The following is a 9,203-nucleotide window of genomic DNA, read 5'->3' as shown; positions in this document are numbered from 1 at the left end:
ATTGTGTTTGGGATTGACATACTGTCTTAGATATATTAGCATGTTATACAAAGTTGCAAAATGAATTTTTTTTTTCCAGGTAGCTTTAAGATTTCATTACAATCTTGGGAAACAATGAAGAAGGTGCTCCATTCACCTGCTGCATTCACGTGCTCCATTCACTTATTGGGTATGTATACTAATCGTAAGGACCTCGAATTTATGATGTAATTTTTATTAAATTATATGAATGAAATTTTGAGGTGGTAATGAAGCATATGAATATATATAACTTATATTATTCTTTCTCTTTCTGATTATTATATTTGAGGGTTTCTCTTATATTAATATTTTTGTAAAATCATACAAGATGTGCAATTAATTATATCTATTGAGTATAACTTTCATACAATTTGACTTCTTGATAATTTCTACCATACTTATCTTTCCAATTTAGGAACACTTCCAAGGTCATTACACCAGCTTGTCGAAATAATTGTTGTGATCTTTGTGTACATTTTGTTGTTTACTAAAATAGATGTGTAGGCTAATTTTTTATATTCTCCAAAAGCAAAAGACATAAGTATCACAAGCATAAATGATTTGCCTTTCTAAGGAAATAATATTTATCTTCTTTTGTTATACAGCTATTATTTGTCTAAAAGAAGATCCACCTCATCTATGCATTAGGTGACCTTCTTCTTCTATTTACCTTCGAGCAACCATCACCCTTCTGAACAAAAGTGGAACTCCAAGGTAGAAAACTTCAAATAAGTATAATAGTTTCATATCTACCATAAGTTACAGAAAGGAGTCTCATTTATCTTAAATTATATGTTGATAGATCCTTGCATCTTATTATGTATTTGTGCAATAGTTGTAGTGACATCTCCCTTGGAGGCTCGAACCTTTTTGGGCTCGTGCCCAAGAAATTGCATCTCCTTAGAAGGCTCCTGATTAATCTTTCTTTTTCGCGAAGTAAAAATTGAAGATGGAGCAACACATTCTTTGGGAGTTGTATTGTGAGAAGCTAACTGGTCGCTTCTTTCTTCATCATTGACATGAAGGATTTCAGCCATCGAACGCATCTTTTTCTTTCGACATTTAGAACTAGCCTTCTTCACAGCTCCAGCGTTCTTAGCACTAGTATTTGCGTCGATATCTATATCTTTATTTGCCCTTTCAGTAGCTCCTACAATAGTCATTTGATCCTCATCAATGGTACTGACTTTTTCTGCAAGACACTTTTCACTAAAATACATTAAAATCATAATACATAAATACAAGAGCATTTTTCAAAATTAATGATAAATAAATATATTAATGTTTTAGATAGTAAATACATTAAAATCATATTACATAAATACAAGAGCATTTTTAATGTAATGTCTCTACGAGTACTACAAATTTTATAATGTAAAAATTGCTTGAATAACCATCTTTATGATAATTTTTCATGTCTTTGGCATTTGCAGTTGATTGATATTCGGGTTTATGATTTCTGGGAGTTGAAGATCCATCAGCCTCCTCCCCTGGTATTCAATAGCGTGTTGCAATTCGGCATCCTCCTCCAATTTCCTTCTCAGCATAATTTCTTGATTGTACATCATTCTTCTTCCTGTACAGAGGTACAAAGAACTAAAGCATCTATAATTGGAGTAAAAATCAAACATTCAAACAGGCAGAACTAACATATAGACTAACAAAACTGAAGATCGAACGCCTCCTTTGAGCTAGACCAAATGGGCTAAAACATGCCGGAAAGTCTTCGATCTCCATGTGCTTCCTGTAGATTCTTACATTAAAACTCGAAACTAATACAAAGTTGAGCCGGATCAAAAGTAGTTCAGGATGAGAAAGGTTGTCATACGTGTCAGGGAGTTTACCATTCTTCTCATAGTTTCTTGATAGATAAATCTTACAGAGCCAAACATTCTCATATGTTGTACAAAATTTTAAGAACCTAAATTTATTAGTGGAGTACAATTCGATAAGAGATTTTCTTTAAATTAGATTAGTGCAAGATGGAGCATGCGATGCATATCAAAGGACCATTATCTCTCCTTCACCTTGATGGCTTGATCTTTTTGGATTGGTAAAAATTGTGCGAATGTTTGGCTCGTTATAAAATCCAAGTTCATGACTTATAATTTAAAATCACTATATTCGTATTATCTATGCAATAAATTTATAAGTTGGAATTTGAGAATTTAAAAATTACCCTCTTCCTCGGCAGGTTCTTTACATTACTTTTGAGTGAGCACGTATTTTGAAGATTCTATAAAATATAGTTTCATAATACTTTTTTTAAGAACATTCCCTGGATAAAAGTTTGACGTTTAAATTGTTATTCTAATATAAATAAATAAAAAACGCTATGGAACTATATTTTAAAAAAGTCTCAAAATGCATGTAAACAGTGAACTGATCATCACTAATTAAGGTCGGAGCTGAATAGATCATCATCACCCATGTATGCACAGAGGGAATGGTATCTGCAGAGTAAATGATGTTCAGCTATTTAAAAGTGAAAACTTAAAGGGTGGCCAATAACATAAACGTTGAACTATGTCAAAAAAAATGATATTATGTCTTTGCTTCGTGCTAAAATCCTGAAAAGTAAGGGATCTTTGCGCATAAGTAAGCATCTATTCATTTGCAACAATGGGATCAAAAGTTTTCTGGCATATGAAAACAGCAGCAGGAAGTATGGGATTAAGAAAGGGAAGAAGAAACTCAACTGTTAGTAACTTCTTCCGTTTTTAACTATACTTATTTCACAGCTATTTCAGAAGAACCAAAACTTGCAGTACTTACCTATAGGCAGTTATAGGCGAATCTGGATTTGCTTCTCTGGGCATTAATTCAGACCCTCGGCCCTCACTAATCATCTTTGAGGCCATATCAATCATAGCCGCGGTTTCAGGAAGAGTTGCTTTATATTCCCGATCACTGACTGGAGCCTGAACCATAAAACAAAATTACAATTAGGGCCCAAATAGTAGTTCATCTAGTACGGAAGTCTAGAAGGTAAATAATCTTCTAAAAACTAAAAGGGAAATCATGCAATTTTGTAGAAACATAATTAAGTAGCTATAGCAGCCAAAGTCAAACTTTCAAGTTCCATCTCCCATTTGTGAGCTCTAATTGTTTCTACTTCTTCTAGTTTTCAAAACCCTAATACCAATTTTTGTTCTTCTTACTATGTCACTATGTGTCCGCTGCCAAGACTCCAGAACCAGAAATTTCAGAAAAAACCTAACAATCACCCAACATTTTGTTTGTGCCCTTAGGGATCAACATGGGTGAAATGATACTATCTGGCTCCAAAATCGTGGTCAGACCAAAAACCAGTGGCTCTAAACCAAGTAAGTGTAGTTTATGTGGGTAGAAATGGTCCCAAGAACAGTCCCACAAATGAGTTCCCTGAGTTTGTTGTGCTTGGCATGTCTTCTCTGTCTGGTATGCTAGTTGAAAGGACAGAAGTAGCACTTGCAAGAAACCAGGTTTCTTTCTTTGTCTTCGAAATATTAACACTCAGGGAAGACCAGCTTAATAATCAATTTTTTTAATAATAAAAGTCAGTACCTTGTGGATTTAGCAGATAATTTTATCTCTGAAATTCAATTTAAGTACTACTTTGTTGGACGAATGCCTAATTATGCAAGTTTAGTGTTTAGTTCAGGGGTGAGATGCAAATTTGACTTTACTTATATAACTGCTATAATTTACCATAGGAAACCCTACATGGTCTATATATAAACACAATTAGCAAGCATGTGATTTATATGGAAATGCAAGATGGGTGCATGTCGAACAATTAAACATTCCTTTTAATGGCAGGAGCATGAGAACCTTGCATTTGTTAATCTTTTAAACACTAAAGATGAATAGATGCACTGAAAACACAAATTAAAAGCCAAAATCGATATAAACACGCCAAGAAAAATGTAGAACAGGCAATTAGCTGAAATATGTAAAAGCATCAAATTTTTAAACAGGTGCACACCTGCAAAATGGCTCCACGGACTGCTCTAGAACATGCAAAATTCGTCCGCATGTAATGCACAATATCCTGTCCATGACATATAAATAACTATATTTAACCTGCCAAATCGCAGCTGGCAAGTATTACACGCCTTGAGAGTATAATGTACTTACCTGACAGCCAGTACTATGTCCAATCAGGACCACACCCTCAGAATCTTCTTTATTTATGAAGTAACTAATCAATTGATCAAGCTCCATAGCATCCTTTGACACACACATGGGAAAGTTGATTCAGCTAATCAGCTTACTTATATTATTTGAAATCTTGTTGCAGAAAATTAACAGTAGCAAGTTAGTAGTACAGATAAAATTATTGAACATATAATTATATATGCGCCATAATCAAGACAAACAATATAAGGTCAGAAAATTATTAATTATTTAAAGAAAATAGTAATCATACACAGCAGCATTGCGGCAGAGGGAGAGCATTATACACAGCGACAGAGAGAACACTATCGTACAGGGAACCACGAAAAAGAAGCAAAACAAAACCAGAAATAGGAGTTGAACCCGAAACATTTCAAAAACAAGAAGTTATTTTGGGAGCATAAAAAGCCAACTTGACCAACAATAACTTAAAATGTCTGATGCATATATGTTATTATGCATTTAAGTTGTGTACTATGTGTAAATTGAAATCACGATTCTTCCAAAATGAAAATCAAGAGTGAAACTTGAACCCACATCCTTTCATTTCAACCACCAGAAGACATCATACAACAATTGAAAACAACTTGGATGCCCCAAGATTATGTTTATCTACCAATATATAATACACCCATAAAGTAAGGTACTTCAAGAGTAAACCTGGTCCCTTTATGCCTGGGCAGCTATGCCCCTGATCATAGAATTACTATTCTATCCTTAACATTCCCTGTGGACATTTGCACCCACCATTCAGTCCGTCCAAATCATTTACCTCAAAATTACGATTCACATCGTAATGCAAACAAAACCTAATGATTTCGACAGCACAATGTTACCCTTTGGCAGAGAGGCCCTTAAACAACAAAGTTAAAAAGGCAAAGAGCATCGAATATAACAGAAAAATCATTGCCAACATAATTCTTAAAAAATAATAGTGACTTACTTCTTTTAAACTTCAGAGGCCATATCCACTGTAAGAAGAGGAGAGCAGAAACTGGACTAGTGACCATTTCTCTTTGTCAAGAGCAATAGCAAGAGGTTTCAAGTAACTGCAACAAGTAATCTCATTTCAAGTCCATAAAATATTAAAGGCTCCCACTAGAATTCTATAGCGTTATTAACATGTCATATTGTCATTGCATATGAATGTACGTATATACATATTATCACTGTTTGGTTGTTATGACAGGGAGGTTTAAACATGAATCGTTGTTTAATCAACATTGGTGTTTTGCTTTTTTACACCATATTTTGCGTTCCTATTGGTTTGGATCAAATTAGGAATTGGTGATAGGTACTTAACTATAATGTAGAATCAATTACGTGCAAGAAAGTAAAGATTTAAATCATCTCGTAGAGTCGTAGGACAATAACTTTAAAAGTTATATATGTTGACATACTCGGTAGCCAAAAATCCATCTGTCAGCCCGCCAATAAATATAGCTTGCTGTTTATAGTCACCAGTTTTAAAGGCAACCTGCATAATATAGTGGAGCTTAAATATTGGTATACAAACTAAATTAAAGTTCGAATCGAACAATTTCGTACAGACAAAGAAAACCAAGTGAATCTTTTCTCACAGTGCAGAACTTAACCCATTTGAAAAGTAGAGGAAAAGCTACTGATATATCCCAGAGTACGACGTTCACATAACCACCACCGGGAAAAAGGAAGAGATGTAGCATCATTTACCCTGATAGTTCTTATTTATAAGGCTCACAGACAGTGTATTCCCTATACTAAGAACATCAAGGCTTTTCATCATGTTCAAGGTTTTAGTGCTTCACCACAGAAAATTTATGTGTATTCTGAAAATTTATGAAAACCCCAAATGTGGACTGGAAACAGGTATGAAAAAATCTAGCTACCAGACCTTCCTGGCAGTGATACTCCAGAGTGAAAGCAGGTAATAAACCATTTCCTCGATTATCATATCTTCATTTATCAAGAGAAAAACATGTTACATACATACTAATCCCTCATAACACCTTAACCATTTACAGATACAGCACCATAACAAGCTATCGAAGCTTTTTTAATGATCCCGAAACTTTAAAAACCAGTGTAACATCACTTCACTTCCCTTCTTTTGATATAACATAATATTCGCCGACGACTGTTATTTTTTCTTTAAGGCAATAGCTGCTGAGGCCGACGTGATGAAAAGGATTTTAACCAGATATGAAAGTATTTCTGGTCAAGTTGTTAATTTAAATAAATCCTTGGTCACATTTTCTCCAAATACGACTGAGCAGAACAGAAGAGATGTCTGTACTCAATTGGGAGTAAGGGAGGAGCAAAAACCAGGAAACTACTTGGGTATACCAATGTGTATAGGGCGGAAAAAAGTGTCAGAGTTTAGTTTTCTGCTTGAGCGTATTGAACGGAAGCTGCAGGGTTGGAATAACCATACAATTTCGAAGGCGGGTAAGGTTACACTGCTTAAAACAGCAGCTCAATCTATCCCCAATTTTTGGATGAATTTGATGTTGATTCCAGCTGAAATATGTGACAAGATTGAGAAGAAAATGAACTCATTTTGGTGGGGGAATGGGGGGTCAAATAGCAGTGGTATAAGGTGGCTGTCATGGGATAAGTTGTGTAGTGTTAAGGAGGTGGGAGGCTTGGGATTCAGAAAGCTCAAGGAGTTTAATGTGGCTATGTTGGCTAAACAAGCATGGCGTTTGATCAACAGCAGCAATCCGCTAGTCACTAAATTAATGCAAGCCAGATACTACCCTGCGACAGATTTCTTTAATGCAAAGATGGGTAATAATCCAAGTTATGTATGGCGCAGTATAATAGAAACTCAGGGGGTGATAAAGCAGGGATGTCGTAAAAAAATTGGTGATGGAGAAGACACGATGGTTTGGAAGGTGCCTTGGTTACCTAATTTAGAAAATGGATACTTAACAACTGCTATGCCCAGGGAATTGGAGTATGCGACGGTACAAAGTTTTATGGATGAAAGTAAAACTTGTTGGGATGTGGAGATTCTACACGATCTATGTAATGAACGGGATAGTAGGCTTATACATCAGATTCCAATTCCTATCCGAAAGAAGAGAGATTCATGGTACTGGTTGCTGGAGGATAAGGGGCAGTTTTCGGTGAGAAGTTGTTACAGGATACTAAGGGGTGAGGAAGTATGTGTTGATAGAATGCTCTGGAAGAAGATCTGGAAATTGCAGCTCCCAGGTAAAGTTATAAATCTGGTATGGCGTGCAGCCCGAAATGTTCTGCCAACAACGGTTGCTCTACAGGGTAAGCAAGTTAATATTGACGTTAATTGTGAGTGGTGTAAAGGTGCGGCAGAAACTGCAGTCCATGTTCTGTTTGAGTGTAGCTTTGCACGAGAAATCAGGGAGACGGTGGGTTTATACTCCAGGGTATTAACGGGGGGTAATGACTCTGTTAAGGAAGTGTTGAAGCAAGCGTTTACCACAGCTACTAATGAACAGTGTGCGTTGATAGGAGTAATTTGCTGGTGCTTGTGGTTTAGAAGAAACAAGTGGGTGTGGGAAAAGATTAATTCATCTGTCTTTGGCATTAAATCTATGGCTTTGAACATGCTTCAGGAGTGGAAAAAAGCTCAAGAGGAAACCTGTAAAAGCGGAACTGGAGTTCATGTGCATACGCGACAGTGGTGTCCACCACCAGAGGGATGGATTAAGATTAATATAGATGCATCCTGCAGACAAGACAGTGAGTATGTTGGTGTTGGCTGTGTCGTGAGAAATGAAAGGGGAGAGTTTCTTCGAGCCAGAACAACTCTGGTGCAAGGCAGGAGTTATGCGCGGGAGGCTGAAGCTTTGAGCTTAAAGGAAGCATTATCATGGGTAAAGACATGGAGGACACAGAAATGTATTTTTGAATCAGATGCAAAGTTGTTAGTAGATGCAATTCATGCAGGTCACAGCAATTCAACCTTTGACACGATTGTGGAAGATTGCAGGGAGTTGATTAAACACTTTCGGGAAGTGTTAGTTATGTTTGTACTGCGATCTGCGAATAATGTAGCCCACTCTTTAGCACAGGCTGCTTATTCTATGTCAGGTCCCCAGGAATGGTATCATACTGCTCCTGATTTTATCTTGTGTAACCTAGCCCTGGAGGGTATTTGATTAATGCAAGTCCGAATTATTTCAAAAAAAAAAAAAACATAATCATAAATGGTCAATTGGGTCATCAGAATTTTTCATCTGTCAAACATAAAGCTAACATCTTGCCACTTATTACAACTACAAAAACACATTCGGATCTGATACTCAAGCTCAAATTTCATAACAAATCAATAAACCCTCATCAATCCACTGCAAAAACAATGTCAACTAAACATCAAACACCACATCCAGAATCCAAAATCTGCACAAAACACACACACAAACACACAATAGTGTTTAGACAAACCTGAATGGACTTGGGACCATACTTAAACATAACCCCTTGAAACTGCTTCTTCTTATTAACTGGGCCCACATTAGTTCCGGTGAATTCTGCTGAATTGTTGGCCATTTTAGGACTAGTAGAAGACTTGTCAAAACGACCTCGTACAATGCCTGAAAACCAAGAACCAGCTGTTGAACTAGACCCAGTTGGTGTTGTACTCATTTTAGTGCATAAACATACAACCCCATACCAAATCTAAGTTTCTTTGATTTCCAGTTAGCATCTCATGTTTGGACAGATAGATCAAATGCTTACCTTTTTATATGCAGGTCCTCCGTTATAAACCAACCAAATAAAAATTAAAGCGTTAATTGTTAATTAGATCAATTGTTTTGTTTGAATATATTATTATACGGATACAAATTTATTATCACGGATTAGCAATCTAAATTTAAATTATATTTTTTTTAAAATTTTATAAATATAATAAATTGACTATTAAAATATTGCTACTTTGTTTTTCCAATCCAAACATGTACCCGTCTTACTTTTTAAATTGAATTCAACCTCTAATTATATAAATTATTTAATCTAATTTTTGGTTTTTCTTAATATTCTATCATCACATTATCTTG

General features: G+C 35.7%; 1 pseudogene; it reads right to left on the bottom strand.

The window, feature by feature from the left end:
* Positions 1-1,771: 1,771 nt before the first annotated feature.
* On the bottom strand, positions 1,772-8,874 carry LOC108202957 (UPF0613 protein PB24D3.06c-like; annotated as a pseudogene).
* Between the last annotated feature and the right edge of the window lie 329 nt (positions 8,875-9,203).

The sequence above is a fragment of the Daucus carota genome, chromosome 9 (genome assembly GCF_001625215.2).
Source record: "Daucus carota subsp. sativus chromosome 9, DH1 v3.0, whole genome shotgun sequence".
In the NCBI taxonomy this organism is placed as follows: domain Eukaryota; kingdom Viridiplantae; phylum Streptophyta; class Magnoliopsida; order Apiales; family Apiaceae; genus Daucus; species Daucus carota.
Note: the sequence above shows the minus strand (reverse complement) of the source record. Positions and strands in the feature narration are given on the sequence as shown.